The sequence below is a fragment of the Dipodomys spectabilis genome, unplaced genomic scaffold (genome assembly GCF_019054845.1).
Source record: "Dipodomys spectabilis isolate Male_0828 unplaced genomic scaffold, ASM1905484v1 ptg000122l, whole genome shotgun sequence".
NCBI classification, from domain to species: domain Eukaryota; kingdom Metazoa; phylum Chordata; class Mammalia; order Rodentia; family Heteromyidae; genus Dipodomys; species Dipodomys spectabilis.
The window spans coordinates 1,021,327-1,035,901 of NW_024870799.1; the positions used below are offsets into that span (position 1 = coordinate 1,021,327).

Here is a 14,575-nt window from a genome sequence, read left to right on the forward strand (position 1 = left end):
CCTTCCTCTTCCTCTTCTCAGTCTCTTCTTTCTTCCTCTTCTTCCTTTCCTTCCTCTTCCTCTTCTCAGTCTCTTCCTACTTCCTCTTCTTCCTTTCCTTCCTCTTCCTCTTCTCAGTCTCTTCCTTCTTCCTCTTCTTCACATTCTTTTCCTGCTTCCTCTTCTTTTCCTTCTTCCTCTTCTCCATCTCTTCCTGCTTCCTCTCATGTTTCCTCTTCTTCCTCTTCCTTTCCTTCTTCCTCTTCTTCCTCTTCCTCTCAGTCTCTTCCTTCTTCCTCTTCATTTCCTATTTCCTCTTCCTCTTCACTTCCTGGTTCCTCTTCACTTCCTGCTTCCCCTTCGCTTCCTGCTTCACTTCCGGCTTCCCCTTCACTTCCTGCTTCACTTCCTGCTTCCTCTTCATCTCCCACTTCCGCTTCCGCCCCACTACACCCCGAGCTCTCCGTCCCCTACAGCACCCCCGTGACCTTCACGTGCCCCCGTGACCCAGGGGTCGCGCGCAGTGACCTGGCTGACGCCGGCCTCGCAGCCCGTGGCCTTCACTTCCGGCCCGGAGGACGCCCACTTCCGGGTGCTGCCGGATGGGAGTCTGCGCCTGCGGGGGGCACGGTGGGCTGACGCAGGCACGTACACGTGCATGGTGGAGCGGGGCTGGCGCGCCACCGTGCGCCTACACGTGCAGCTGTGGGCGCTGCGCATCCGGGTCATGCCTGATGTCCATGACGACGTGAACGACGACATCCGGGTCTCCCCCGTGGTGCGTCTGCGCGTGCGCTGCCAGGCGGATGGCGTCCCCGAGCCCCGCCTGCTGTGGGAACTTCCGGGCGGGCTGGTACTTCCAGTCCCGTATCGCAGTCGCATGGGGGGAGGGATCAGCGTGGATGCGCGTGGGACGTTGGAAATCCCGGATGTGCTTGCCCTGCGCAGCGGTGGCAGCTACGCCATGGCATGTGTGGCGTGCAACCCGGCGGGTGAAGCCCAGATGTGGGTGTGGCTGCCGCCATGGTGGGCGAGGGCTCTGCCCCCTGTGGCGTCGGCTCCGCCCACTGAGGCATTGACTCCGCCCCCTGGTGCGCCAGCTCCGCCCACTCACACTCCTGCCCTGCCATCTTGGGCGCTGGCTCCACCCCCTGGTGCGCTGGCTCCGCCCTCTGAGGCAGCTCCGCCCCCTGGCCCGCCTGCACCGCCATCTTGGGCTCTGACTGCGCCCTCTGAGGCATTGACTCCGCCCCTGTTGCGCCAGCTCTGCCCCATCATGCGCCTGCCCCGCTATCTTGGGCGCTGACTCCACCCCCTGGGGCAGCGTCGGGGGCAGCGCTGCGTGTGGCACTGGGCGGCAGCTTCCGGCTGCGGTGCCCCACCTCCACGCTTCCGGTGTCCTGGCGCCTGCCCGGCGGGCTGGTGCTGCATGGGCCGCCGAGTCATGGCCGCTTCACATTGGGCACCGACGGCAGCCTGGAGGTGCGCGCCGCCTACGTCTGCCACGCCCACCCCAGGGCGCCGCCCGGACACGACCCCCGTGCACCGGAGACCCGGATGTTCAGCTTCATTCCCGCCATTAGGCCGCTGGGTGCCATGGCAGGGCAACGGACTGAGGAGACCCGGATGTAGGGCTTCATTCCCACCACTAGGCCGCGGCGTTCGGCTGCCAGGCAACCAAGTGAAGATACCAGGACGTTGGGCTCCACCACAGCGTCTAGGCCTGTGCCTTCGGTTGCCAGACAAGAGACCGAGAAGACCCGGATGTGGGGCTTCATTCCTGCCTTTCGGCCGCTGGGTTCAGTTGCAGGGAAAGCGCGTGAGACCCGGATGTCCGGCTCCAGCAAGACTCCTGGGCCCCAGCCGGAAGATGCCGGGATGTGGGACTCCAAACCTGCGTGTGCTGTACAGAAGCTGCGGTCCGACCAGAGGCCACGGAGAGGCTAGGACCCGGATGTGGACTGGGAAAGACCCAGATGACACCTATCTCTGGGTCCACTGAGGGGCCAGGACCCCGATGTGGACTGGGAGAAACCCGGATGTCACCTATCTCCCGGTCCACTGAGGGGCCAGGACCCGGATATGGACTAGAAGGGACCCGGATGTCACTTTCTTCCATGTCCACTGACCCAGATGTGGCATGGAGGAACCGGATGTCACTTTCCGCCAGATGCACTGATGGGTCAGGACCCGGATGTGGACTAGGAGGGACCCGGATGTCACCTTCCTTCATGTCCACTGAGGGGCCAGTACACGGATGTGGACTGGGAGGGACCCGTATGTCACCCTCATTCGTGTCCACTGACCCAGATATGGCCTGGGGAACCCGGATGTCACTTATCTCCAGGTCCACTGAAGGGCCAGGACCCGGATGTGGACTGGGGGACCCGGATGTCACCCTCCTCCGTGTCCACTCACCCGGATGTGGCGTCAGGGACCCAGATGTCACTTATCTCCAGGTCCACTGAGGGGCCAGGACCCAGATGTGGACTGGGGGACCCGGATGTCACCTATCTCCAGGTCCACTGAGGGGCCAGGACCCGGATGTTGCGTGGGGAACCGGATGTTATGTAAGTCCATGTCCATTAACCCGGATGTGGACTGTGGCAGGGACCTGGACATGTGCTGGGCAGGACCCGGATATCACATCCACAGGCCTGGCTGTGGTGTGTGGAGTCTCGGATGTCACGCTCCTCTCCTTCCACTGACAGGGTCTAGGACCCGGATGTGGCGTGAGGATCCCGGATGTCAGGTCCCTCCACATCCACTGAGGGTCCAGGACCAAGATGTGGAATGGGAACTACCTGGATGTTAGGGACCTCCAGGTCCGTGAACCCGGATGTGGGCTGGGTACTCGGATGTTAGGGACCTCCAGGTCCATGAACCTGGATGTGGGGTGAGTACCCAGATGTTAGGGACCTCCAGGTCAGTGAACCCGGATGTGGGCTGGGTACTCGGATGTTAGGGTCCTCCAGGTCCATGAACCTGGATGTGGGGTGAGTACCCAGATGTTAGGGACCTCCAGGTCCATGAACCTGGATGTGGGGTGAGTACCCAGATGTTAGGGACCTCCAGGTCTGTGAACCCGTATGTGGGGTGGGTACCCGGATGTTAGGGATCTCCAGGTCCGGGAACCCAGATGTGGAGGCGAGTACCAGGATGTCACTTAACTCCAGGTCCACTGGCAGGCGCCAGGACCCGGATGTGAGGGGTTTGGACCCGGATGTGAGGGTTGGGACCCAGATGTGAAGGGTTGAGACCCAGATGTGAGAGGTGGAACCCGGATGTGGTGGAGCGGGCACTCCACACCTTGGCTCCAGCTGCGCTTTGGCCGTTGGGGTCCTTTCCCAGACTCGGAGGCAATAAAGCAGCCATGCTGCTTCTGGATGGAATTCTTCCTCACTTCCGCCCCCCAGAGCAGGCCAAGCCCTCCTGAGTCCCTCACTTCCTCCCCAGCCCAGGCCACGCCCTCCTGAGCTCTGGCCACGCCCTACTGAGCACAGGCCACGCCCCCTGGGCACAGGCCACGCTCCCTGATGGTCCTGACTCTTATTGCAGCCCTCCATGTAGTTCTTGAGGTTTCCCTCCTCCCCTTCCTCCTGCCTCTGCCAGGCCTGGCAATTTCTTGGCGCCCAGCCCAGCAACTCCGGGCTTTTCCCTTCCTTCCCTGCCTACCCCTTCAGCACCACATCCTGTTCCTTTCCAAGGAACAAGGGGACTTTTATTTTGGAGGGGGTTTGTGGAGTTCTGGCTGCGGGAGTGACGTGGACATTTGAGCCCTGCAAGCTTCCTGGCTGGCAGGGAGAGCAACAGGCCCAGGCGCTGATGGCAGAGAACTGTGGATGTGAGTTCGTCCTCTGGAACACGGGGAGAGGTGTGGGGACCCGGGTTTGGGGGGCTTCGATTGCTTTTTAGAGCCCCCCCCGGATGTCCCACCATGCCCCGGGGTGGGGGCTTCAGGGCCCCGCCACAAGCCTGGAAAGACAAGGTGAGGGGCTGATGTACTGGTGGGGGCAACAGCAGCCTGGCCCTGGGGTGGCCAGATGTTCCTCAGCTCTTCCCCACTTCCTGCTTCCGTCCTTCTCTTCCAGGAAACGGGGAGCATCATGGGAAGGACGCAATCCTGGGCACCATGTTGGTCAGGAGAGGGACTGGAGGAAGGGGGAGTCCTCCCATCCCTCCTCCCATCCACCCATCCATCCATCCACCCATCCCTCCACCCATCCATCCATCCACCCATCCACCTATTCATCCACCCATCCATCCATCCACCCATCCATCTATCCACCCATCCACCCATCCACCTATCCATCCATCCATCCATCCATCCACCCACCCATCCATCCATCCACCCATCCATCCATTCATCCATCCACCCACCCATCCATGCACCCATCCATCCATCCATACACCCACCCACCCATCCATCCATCCACCCATCCATCCATGCAACCATCCACCCATCCATCCACCCATCCATCCATCCATCCATCCACCCACCCACCCATCCATCCATCCACCCATCCACCCATCCACCCATCCACTCATCCATCCAACCATCCATCCATCCACCCATCCATTCACCCATCCATCCATCCATCCACCCATCCACCTATCCATCCATCCATCCATCCACCCATCCATCCACCCATCCTCTTTCTCCTCCTCAGGTCGCACAGCAGCTGCACAGCCCCATCCCTCGTCTTCCTCCTTCTCCTCCTCCTCCTCTCCCCTGGCCCCTGCGCAGGCCCTGCCCCCTCGCGCCCCAACTTCCTGCTGCTCTTGGCCGACGACCTGGGCCTGGGCGACCTGGGCAGCTTCGGGAACCGCAGCCTGCGGTGAGCAGAGGGGGAGGCCCGGATGTAGGGCCTTAGTTACCCGGATGTGGGAGCTCAGATCCCTGGATGTTCCACCAGGAGAACTGTATAGACATCTAGTAACTCAGTTCCTCGGATGTTGGATGTTAGTATCGTGGATGTTGGATACCAAATCCCGGGATGTTGGATCTTAGTGCCCCGGATGTTGGATATCAGGTCCCCGGATGTTAAATCTTAATACCCCGGATGTGGGAAATCAGGTTCCTGGATGTTGGACTTCAGTTCCCTGGATGTTGGATGTTAGTACCCCCGGATGTTGGAGACTAGGTCCCCGGATGTTGGATGTTAGTGCCCCGGATGTTGGATATCAGGTCCCTGGATGTTAAATCTTAGTACCCCGGATGTGGGAGATCATGTCCCCAGATATTGGACTTCAGTGCCCCGGATGTAGGAGCTCAGGTCCCCAGATGTTGGAGGTTAGTGCCCCGAATGTGGGAGCTCAGGTCCCCGGATGTTAGATATTAGTACCCTGGATGTTGTAGCTCAGTGCCCCGGATTTGGATCTTATTCCTCCGGATGTAGGAGCCCAGGTGCCTGGATGTTAGATCTTAGTGTCCTGGATGTTGGATATCAGGTCCCCGGATGTTAGATGTTAGTACCCCGGATGTTGGATATCAGATCCTCGGATGTGGGATGTTAGTGCCCTGGATGTTGGAGGACAGGTCCACGGATGTTAGATCTTAATGCCCCGGATGTGGGAAATCAGGTTCCCGGATGTTAGATGTTAGTGCTCCGGATGTTGGAGATCAGGTCCCCGGATGTTGGAGATCAGGTCCCCGATGTTGGAGATCAGGTCCCCGGATGTTGAATCTTACTGCCCCGGATGTTGGATATCAGGTCCCCGGATGTTACATGTTAGTACCCTGGATGTTAGAGCTCAGTTCCCCGGATGTTCCACCAGGAGAACTGTATAGACATCTAGTGGACCCCAGGTCCCCGGATGTTGGATGTTAGGTCCCCGGATGTTGGAGTTCAATTCCCAGGATGTTAGATCTCAGTTCCCTGGATGTTGAAGATCAGGTCCCCGGATGCTGGATATCAGATCCCCGGATGTGGGATGTTAGTGCCCCGGATGTTGGAGATCAGGTCCTCAGATGTTAAATCTTAGTATACCCCAGATGTGGGAAATCAGGTTCCCGGATGTTAGATGTTAGTACCCCAGATGTTAGAGATCAGGCCCCCGGATGTTGGATATCAGATCCCTGGATGTTGGATCTTAGTGTCCCAGATGTTGGAGACCAGGTACCCGGATGTTTGAGCTCAGGTCCCAGAGGTTGGATCTTAGTTGCCCGGATGTAGGCCTTCAGGTCCCCGGATGTTGGGCCTTAGATCCCCGGATGTAGGAGCCCAGTCCACAGATATAGAATCTTAGTACCCTGGATGTGGGATCTCAGGGCCCCAGATGTTGGATCTTAGATCCCCGGATGTTGGACCTCAGGTCCCCAGAGGTTGGATCTTAGTATCCCAGATGTGGGATCTCAGGTCCCCGGATGTTGGATCTTAGATCTCCGGATGTGGGATCTCAGGGCCCCGGATGTTGGAGTTCAGCTCCTGGGATGTTGGGCATTAGATCCCCGGATGTTAGACCCCAGGTCCCCATATGTTCTTGGCTGTGACTCAGTTTCCCTCTCCCCCCACAGCACCCTGTACCTGGACGGCCTGGCCTGGGATGGCGTGCGGCTGACCCAGCACCTGGCGGCAGCATCCGTCTGCAGCCTGAGCAGTGCGGCCTTCCTGACGGGACGCTACCCTGTGCGCCTGGGTTGGTATGGGGGGGTGGGACATCTGGGGAATGGAGGGAGCGGTGGGGGGGAGGTGGGGGCAGGACATCCGGGGATCTGAGAGCCAACATCCGGGATACTAAGATCCAACATCCGTGGACCTGATATTCAACATCTGGGGATCTGAGACCCAACATCCGGGGAACTGAGCACCAACATCCGGGGCACTGAGCTCTAACATCCAGGGACTTCATCTCTGACATCCGGGTTACTAAGATCCAACATCCGGGGATCTGAGCACAAACATCCGGGGCACTGAACTCTAATATCCGGGGACCTTATCTCTAACATCCATTGTACTAAGATCCAACATCCGGGGATCTGAGGCCTAACATTCTGGGAACTGAACTCCAACATCCGAGGACCTGACATCCACCATCCGGGGTACTAAGATCCAACATCCGGGAACCTGAGCCCCAACATCCGGGGAACAGAGCTCCAACATCTGGGGATCTGAGGGCCAACATACCCGAATCTAAGCTCCAATATCCGGGGTTGTAAGACCCAACATCCAGGGAACTGAGCTACAACATCCGGGTAACTGAAGTCCAACATCTGGGGTCCTGATATCCACCATACAGGGCACTGAACTCCATCATCCGGGGATCTGAGGGCCAACATCCGGGATACTAACATCAAACATCCGGGGACCTGAGGTCCAACAACCAGGGAACTGAGGCTCAACATCTAGGGCACTGAGGTCCACTAGAGGGAGGGGAGGATTACTCTGAGGATCTCAGGTTCAAATTCCTGAGACTCTGGGACTTCCCCCTGAAACGCCAGGAAACCGGAAGTGATGCCATATTGGTTTCCCCCGGGGGCTCCCAGGGCTGGGGTCCTTTCCACCCGGGTGGGCAGGTCCCAGGCTATCCCAGACACAGCAGGCCTTCCCCCTGAAGGTGCTAGATGCCCCCTCCTGACCCGGGACGCCATCATCACTGACCTAGGGTCCTTCTCCTCTCTCTTGAAAGGCATGGTGACCACCAACGGGGCGCGCGTGCTGCAGTGGGCAGCCGTGTCGGGCGGGCTGCCCACCTCCAAGATCACCTTCGCCAAGATCCTGCAGGAGCAGGGATACGCCACCGGCCTCATAGGTAAGAGAGAAGTCATCCATCCACCAATCCATCCATCCACCCATCCCCCATCCATCCACCCATCCATCTATCCATCCATCCATCCATCCATCCACCCATCCATCCATCCATCCATCCATCCATCCATCCATCCACCCATCCATCCATCCATCCACTCATCCATCCATCCATCCACCCATCCACCTATTCATCCATCCATCCATCCATCCACCCACCCATCCATCCATCCACCCACCCACCCATCCATCCACCCATCCATCCATCCATCCACCCACCCATCCATCCATCCATCCACCCATCCACCCATCCATCCATCCACTGTGCATCCATCCATCCAGCCATCCATCCATCCACCCATTCCCCTATTCATCCATCCATCCATCCACCCACCCATCCATCCATTCATCCATCCATCCACCCACCCAACCATCCACCCACCCATCCATCCACCCATCCATGCACCCATCCACCTATCCATTCACTCGTCCATCCGTCTCTTCCCCTCCAGGCAAATGGCACCTGGGCCTCAACTGTGAGTCCCCCACTGACCACTGCCAACACCCCCTGAACCGCGGGTTTGACTCCTTCTTCGGGGTCCTCTTCACCCTGATGGGGGACTGCTTGCAAGCGGAGCCCTTGGAGAAGCGAGCGCGTCTGCAAGGGCCCCTGGACCTGGGGGCTCAGCTGCTGCTGCTTTCCCGGCTCTGCCTGGACTCTGGGAAGCTCACGGGCCTGCTGGGCCTGCGCTGGGTGCCCTGGGTGCTGGCCCTGTATGTGGGGCCTTGCTCCTGGCCTGCACCTCCCACCTCCTGGGTGTCTTCATCGTCCATGCCGACTGCTTCCTGATGAGGGATCACCAGGTCGTCCAGCAGCCTCTGAGGTTTGAGGCCAGCGCGGGGCTCTTCTTGCAGGAGGCTGAGGCCTTCATGCACAGGTCAGCCTGGTGTCGGGGAGGGGGACAGATGCCATCTACTAGATCTCTATAGTCAACTGGTAGACCTTAGATCCCCGGATGTACATCCAGTAGATCTCTATAGTCAACTGGTCAATCTCAAATCCCTGGATGTTCCATCAGTAGATCTCTATAGACATCTGGTAGACCTCAGATCCCCAGATGTACATCTACTAGATCTCTATAGTCAACTGGTAGACCTCAGGTGCCCAGATGTATATCCAGTAGATCTCTATAGTCAACTGTCAACCTCAAATCCTCTGGTAGACCTCAGATCCCCGGATGTACATCCAGTAGATCTCTATAGACATCTGGTAGACCTCAGGTCCCCGGATGTTCCATCTAGTAGATCTGTAGAGACATCTGGTAGACCTCAGATCAGATCATGATCGATTATTGGTAGTATTGATCAGATCATGATCGATTATTGGTAATAACCGATCAGATGATGTTCGATTATTGGTAATAACTGATTAGCTCATGTCCAATTATTGGTATTATCGATCAGATGATGTTCGATTATTGGTATTATCGATCACATCACAATCGAATATTGGTATTATTGATCAGATCCTGTTCGATTATTAGTAATATCTGATCAGCTCATGTTCTATTATTGGTCATATCGATCAGATGTTTGATTATTGGTAATAACTGATCAGATCTGTTCGATTATTGGTAATAACTGATCGGATCACGATCGATTATTGGTATTTTTGATCAGATCACTATTGATTATTGGTATTATCGATCACATCAGGATTGATTATTGGTAATATCTGATCAGATCAGGATCAATTATCGATCATCTGATCGATTATTGGCAATACCTGATCAGGTCGGTTATTGGTGAGGTTATTGCTGAGGGGGGCGGGGTCTGACGTGGGTCCGCAGGCACCAGGCCAGCCCCTTCCTCCTTCTCGTCTCCTTCTTCCACGTCCACGTCCCGCTGGTCACCTCACCTGCCTTCCGGGGCCGAGCGCGCACGGCGCTTACGGCGACAACGTGGAGGAGCTCGACTGGATGGTGGGTGAGTGCGGGGCGGCAGGAACTGAGGCACGGTGCTTGGGATGGGGGAAACTGAGGCACGGGGGTGGGGTGAGCGGGATAGGGAGACTGAGGCACGGGGACGGGGTCAATGGATTGGGGTAAACTGAGGCACGGTGCACTTGGGTAAACTGAGGCACGGTGCATTTGGGTAAACTGAGGCACGGGGACAGGGTCAGTGTGTTGGGGATAAACTGAGGCATGGGGTTTGGGTAAACTGAGGCACGGTGCATTTGGGTAAACTGAGTCACTGGGCATGTTGGGGGTAAACTGAGGCAAGGTGCACTTGGGTAAACTGAGGCACGGTGCATGTTGGGTAAACTGAAGCTCGGTGCATGTTCAGGGTGAACTGAGGCACGGTGCATTTGGGTAAACTGAGGTACGGTGGATGTGGGTAAACTGAGGCCCGCGTATAGGGGTAAACTGAGGGACGGTGCATGTTGTGTAAACTGAGTCACTGGGTATTGGGGTAAGCTGAGGCACAGTGTATTTGGGTAAACTGAGTCACTGGGCATGTTGGGCAAACTGAGGCATGGTGCATGTTGGGTAAACTGAGTCACTAGGCATGTTGGGTAAACTGAGGCATGGTGCATGTTGGGTAAACTGAGGCACGGGGACGAGGTGAGTGGGTTGAGTAAACTGAGGCACCGGGATGGGGTAAACTGAGGCACGGGGACGGGGTCGGCGGGTTGGGGTAAACTGAGGCACGGTGCATTTGGGTAAACTTAGGCACGGTGCACTTGGGTAAACTGAGGCCCAAATATAGGGGTAAACTGAGGCACGGTGCACTTGGGTAAACTGAGGCAAAGTGTATTTGGGTAAACTGAGGCACAGTGCATGTTGGGGTTAAACTGAGGCACAGTGCATGTTGGGGGTAAACTGAGGCACGGTGCATTTGGGTAAACTGAGGCCCGGTGAGCGTTGGGGGTAAACTGAGGCACGGTGCCTGTTTGGTAAACTGAGTCACTGGGCATTGGGGATAAACTGAAGCACGATGGAAATTTGTAAACTGAGTCACAATGCATGTTGGGTAAACTGAGGCACGGTGCATGTTGGGGGCAAACCGAGGCATGGTGGATGCTGGGGGTAAACTGAGGCACGGACCCATTTTCCCCCCCCGCAGGGCGACTGCTGGCAGAGCTGGACGGCGCGGGGCTGAGGCGCCGTACCCTCGTCTACTTCACGTCTGACCACAGTGCCTCGCTGGAGGCCCGGGCTGGGGCGCCCGCCTCGGGGGTTCCAACAGCATGCACCGAGGCTAGGGGAAAACTGAGGCAGGGTGGGCGGGGCCTCCCACGCGGCCCGACCCCTCCCCTTGACCTTCGCCCTTCGCCCCCCCTTGCAGGTGGCAAAGTGGGCAGCTGGGAGGGCGGCGTCCGGGTCCCTGGGCTGGTGTGCTGGCCCGGGATGCTGCCCGCAGGGCGCCTGGTGCCTGAGCCCACCAGCCTCATGGACCTGTTCCCCACCGTGGTGCGCCTGGCCCGGGGCTGGGTTCCGGCGGACAGGTAGAAGTTCGCCGGCCTGCGTCCCCACGGGGTGGAGGAGAAGGGGGGTCATCCGGGGCCTCGGGGATCCCGAGCGGGGGAGGCTGAGGCCACACATCCGGGTCTCTGGTTGCTCAGAAGCCTGCACATCCGGGTCTCTGAGGGCTCAGACCTGCACATCCGGGTCTCTGGGGGCTCAGGAGCCTTTACATCCGGGTAACTAAGGGCTCAGGCCTGCAAATCTGGGCCTCTGAGCACTCAGAAGCCTAGACATCTGGGTCTCTGAGGACTCAGGCCTTCATATCCGGGTCTCTAAGGCATCAGGGCTGCACATCCAGGTCTCTGAGTACCTAGGCCCAGGTCTCAGGCCTGGACATCCGGGTCTCTGAGGGCTCAGGCCTGCACATCTGGGTCCCTGAGGGCTCAGAAGCCTGCACATCTGGGTCTCTGGGATCTCAGGCCTGCACATCCGTGTCTCTGGGGGCTCAGAAACCTGGACATCCGGGTCTCTGGGATTTCTGGCCTGCACATCTGGGCCTCTGAGCGCTCAGAAGCCTGCACATCTGGGTCTCTGAGTGTTCAAGAGCCTGGACATCCGGGTCTTGAAGGCCTCAGAAGCCTGCACATCCAGGTTTCTGAGGGCTCAGAAGCCTGCACATCCGGGTCTCTAAAGGCTCAAGCCTTGACATCCAGGTCTCTGGGATCTCTGGCCTGCACATCCGGGTCTCTGGGGGCTCGGGCCTGCACATCTGGGTCTCTGAGCGCTCAGAAGCCTGCACATCCAGGTCCCGCAGGGAGGTAGAAGGCCGGGACCTGATGCCCGGGCTGCTGAGGATGGCGCAGGCCGCAGGCCACGACTTCCTGCTGCACTACTGCGAGGCCCGGCTGCACGCCGTGCGCTGGTTCAACCACCCAAGTGAGTGCCTTGACCTCCGCTGGGCCCCGGGGCGGGAGAGGGAGCTGCATGCATGCGTGCAGGGACCCGGATGCAAGGCCTGGGGGTGGGAGACCCCTGGATGTGGGAATCCCCGGATGTGGGAATCCTGGGATGTGAGGACCTGGATGGAAGGCATGAGATGGGAATCCCCGGATGTAAGGTCCTGGATGTGAAGTCCCCGATGGGAATTCCCGGATGTGAGGTACTGAATGAGAATCCCTGGATGTGAGGCCCCGGATGTGGGAATCCTGGGATGTGAGGACCTGGATGGAAGGCATGAGATGGGAATCCCCGGATGTGAGGCCCCGGATGTGAGGTCCCAAATGGGAATCCCTGGATGTGAGGTCCCAGATGAGAATCCCTGGATGTGAGGCCATGGATGTGAGTCCCCAGATGTGAGGTCCCACATGTGAATGCACGGATGTGGGGCCCCGGATGTGAATCCCCGGATGTGAAGCCCCAGATGTGAATCCCCGGATGTGAAGCCCCGGATGTAAGGTTCTGGATGTGAGGTCCCGGATGTGAATTCCCGGATGTGAGGTCCGAGATGGGAATCCCCGGATGTGAATACCCAGATGTGAAGTCCTGGATGGGAATGCCCGGATGTAAGGTCTTGCATGTGAATGCCCGGATGTGAATCCCTGGATGTGATGTTCTGGATGTGAATTCCCGGATGGGAATCCCCGGATGTGAGGCCCTGGATGTTACTCCTTTCTCCCCCCACCCCCCGCAGGCCTCACGGTGTGGAAGCTGCACTTCGCCACTCCGCGCTTCGACTCGCCGGGCTCGGGCACCTGCCTCGGTTTCCCTGCCTGTGCCTGCTCGGGGCGGCGAATGACCCATCACCTGCGGCCACTGCTCTTTGACCTGACGGCGGACCCGGGGGAGACCTGCCCGCTGCAGGGCCCGATGGCGACGCGCAGACGCGTGGAGGCCGCGGTGGCCCGGATGCTGCACACGCGCCGCCCCCTCGTGGCCCCGCCCCTCGCCCCTGCACACAACACCTGGAGCCCGTGCCTGCAGCCCTGCTGTACACCCAGACCGCTCTGTGCCTGCGACCACCTGATCCCCGACTTCTGACCCCGACCCGACCCCCAACCCCCAACTTCCCTGGGGCTATGGCAGATCCTGGCCTGCGCCTTCTCACATCCAGGGACTCACATCCGGGTATTAAACATCCAGGTATACTCAAATACAGAGATTCCCACATCTGGGGATTCCCACATACAGACTCTCACATCCAGGGATTCCTACATCCGGGGATTCTCACATCCAGGGATTCCTACATCCGGGGATTCTCACATCTGGGGATTCTCACTTCTGGTGACACATCCGGGGATTCCCGGGGATGTATTTACACATCCGGGGAATCCCACATCCGGGGACTTTTACACCCGGGGATTCTCACAACCAGAGACTCTCACATCCGGGGACTTTTACATCCGGGGATTCTCATATCCAGAGACTCTCACATCCGGGGATTCCTACATACAGACTCTCACATCCAGAGATTCTCACATCCGGGGATTCTCACATCCAGAAATTCTCACATCCAGAGATTCCCACATCCGGGGATTCTCATATCCATGGATTCCCACATCCGGGGATTCTCAGACCAGGGAATTCCCACATCTGGGGAAATCTCACATCCAGAAACTCACATCCGGGGATTCCCACATCTGGGGATTCTCGCATCCAGGGATTCTCACATCTGGGGATTCCCACAGCCGGGGATTCTCACATCCGGGGATTCCCACATCTAGAGATTCCTACATCCAGGGATTGTCACATCCAGGGACTTTTACATCCAGAGACTCTCACATGCGGGGATTCTCACATCTGGGGAACTCTTACATCTGGGGATTTTCACATTCAGAGAGTCTCACATCTGGGGATTCTCAGACCCAGGGATTCCCACATCCGGGGACTCTCACATCCTGAGCCTCTCATCCTGGACCTCCACCTTGGGCCTCCCATCCGGGGCCTTTCCCCAGCCTCCTATCCGGGGCCCTCTCACATCCGGGCCTATGTCCTCTAACTTCTCACACAATAAAACCTCGTGAGCACCGCACCGCACGGCAGGGTCAGGGGTCACCGGGGTCAGAAGCCGGGCACTGGTCCTGCCTTCCATTTCAGGTCATTTCCGGTTGATGCTAGGGTATAGGACTAGTCCCACCTTCCATTTCAGGTCATTTCCGGTCATTGCTAAGGTATAGGACTAGTCCCACTTTCCATTTCAGGCCACTTCTGGTCATTGCTAGGGTACAGGACTGGTCCCGCCTTCCATTTCAGACCATTTCCGGTCATTGCTAGAATACAGGGCTGGTCCCACCTTCCATTTCAGGTCATTTCTGGTGGTTGCTAGGGTATTGGACTAGTCCCACCTTCCATTTCAGGCCATTTCTGGTGGTTGCTAGGGTATTG

The 14,575-nt window shown here is 58.1% G+C and overlaps 1 pseudogene; it reads left to right on the top strand.

Moving 5' to 3' along the window:
- Positions 1 to 3,804: 3,804 nt before the first annotated feature.
- Positions 3,805 to 13,231, top strand: LOC122115621 (annotated as a pseudogene).
- The last annotated feature ends 1,344 nt before the right edge of the window (positions 13,232 to 14,575 follow it).